The following is a 2,500-nucleotide window of genomic DNA, read 5'->3' on the forward strand; positions in this document are numbered from 1 at the left end:
TGCATCTAGAAGTGTGATGATATGTTGGGTATTGTAGGGACCTATTTTTGCATGATGGTGCGGTTACCCTCGAAGGCTTATGGCGGCACACAATGATATATTTCCCCCGCGCTGCCCCGGGACGTGCACAAATGCCCTTTGGCCTTTTTGTAGCTGGCTGATAGGTGTTCAGTTTTGTTAGTAAGTGTTTTCAGTTGTGTATTTAAGTATTTTCAATTACCCAATGTGTTTAGTATGTGTCTTAAAGTGTCTTATGTTTGAAATAGTGTGTAGGGTGCAGGAACAATTGTGTTGCAGAAAGGAGCAAGTGTGTTGCAGAATAGCAACTAAAGTGCAAAGCAGCGCTTTTGTTTAAGGAATTGTCAGGTGTTTAAGGTTTAGTAACAAAAACTTCAAGTTGTGTTACTTTGGTCTAAGCATGTGTCTATAGTGTTCAAGCAATTGAAAAAAAATGCATTAGAATGTAGAAAATAAAGAATAAACATTCACACATTTTCAATTTAAATTCGGATGAATGACATTGTCTCTCTCCCTTACTCACATTTCTGTAATTAGAACTAGATCAGAAACGATGAGCCTGAGAGAACGAGGCCGGGTCTGGGTTCAAAGACGTGTCGGTTCAGCGGTCAAAGGAGGGGAGGGGGAGGCAGAGAACAACAACACAACTGCTCTGGAATCAGATGTGTGTCACTCACCACAGTCCCATCTGCATGTTGCCTCCCCCCTCCTGGCCTCCACGGGGAGTGGGGGAGCAGCTTGAAACTGACACATGACGCACGGCCCTCTGGAGATAGAGAGACAGAAGTTAGGTCAATCCGTTCTGCTGTCACACGTTCCTTTCGACTGAAGCGTTAAGTAGAGCAGTCCTAAAGGAGTGCCTCGTTCGAGGGAGGAGGACACGCAGTGCCGTTAAGAAGAGAGGGAAGCGGAGAGTGAGATGTAGTGTGATTATCCATACGACCCGATGGTGCTGGCTTTTTGGGACGCACTGATGATGTGAGCTAATGTTACGCATCAGATGATTACGTTGAATTGACCGCAGATACATTTTTCGATAAATACGTGAATTCTGTTTTTTCTTACGTCACAACAAAAGCAAACACAACTTTATTTAAAGTTGAACTCACAGACGGATGCCGTTGTTGTTTATATTTTAAATATATTCTAAATTAAATTAAATTGTATTTGTAAAGCCCTTAATCACCGGTACAGTCTCAAAGGGCTTAACAGGACATATGTTTATTGTTATTATTATTGAGAAAATTCTCAATTTTTTAGCAAAGAAGAAATCTTGAAGTATAGAGAAATTGAGAAATATGTCCTTCAGGTGAGTTAGTGAGTCAGGTTCAGGTTAAGGCAGTGAGTCAAACATTAGTATTTCTGTCTTGCCCCTGCCTGGAAGCGATCCCTATACTGTAGCCATCGTTTGACGCATGCTGTGCAGCCAATCCGACCCTTCCTTCCTCCTAGACACGCCCCCTCCCTCCCCGTGCACAACTCATTTAGATGTCACACCTCTGTCCCGGCGTCTCCCCGTCTCCTTCTATCCCTTTCCTCGTCTGACACTGTCGCACTTCCAGGAAGGGTGTCTGTCTCTTCCTGGGTGTGAATGGGATATGAATCCCAGAGGATTGGGATGGAGGGATGGATGTAGCATCAGACATTTTCCAAGGCAGAGTTCTTGAAGGCCGGTGTTTGCAACCATGGGATTTCTGAGGTCTTGTTATTAAATATATTCTATGACAGTACCCTATGCTGTGTGCAAGTAACTCAAACTGAAGCATTTATTGACAAGAATGTGCCAGTGAGGGAATGAATAGCCCAGGTAATTCACGGTTGAACAGAGTTTGATGGATTCCCATTTATATTATCCATCAAATGATTAATTATAATCGTCATGTAAGAGTCTTCATATGTCATGTTTAGTTATTGATCCTTATCAAAGATGCACTTTTGTTGCGAATGTACGGTGTAAAAAAGCCACACGTGCCTGAAGATAACCGTCAGATAACCGATGACATTTCCGTGATATGCATACATTCTGAACGCCTTCCCTGACCGATATTTTAAACTGATCGTATAGCTCTTGACACATGATGCTGTCCAGAGAAATCTCCTTTAGAGGCAATGTTGTAGAATAAGTTTGGCGGAGCCGATATTCTAATAGCGACAGTGTTCAAAGCACAGGTCTTCCCCCACAGCCACTCCCTGGTGTTGGGGGGGGGGGGAGGGACAGACAGTATGTGAGCCCTGGCGACTCCCCAAGCCACCGGGTCATCCCTTTGGACAGCCGCCTTGGCTGCCCGCCCAGATCCTGACCCCGCCCAGATCCTGACCCCGCCCAGATCCTGACCCCGCCCTGGACTGACCCCGCCCTGGACCGACAGATGGGTGAGGAGAGGCTGTTGGATGGCAGAGCATCCACGGTATAGCAATAGGTGAGGCAGGGGGTGTTATGTGTGTTGGTGTGTGTGTGAGTGTGTATGTCGGTATGTTTGCA

This window comes from Gadus macrocephalus, chromosome 14 (genome assembly GCF_031168955.1).
Source record: "Gadus macrocephalus chromosome 14, ASM3116895v1".
Classification (NCBI taxonomy): domain Eukaryota; kingdom Metazoa; phylum Chordata; class Actinopteri; order Gadiformes; family Gadidae; genus Gadus; species Gadus macrocephalus.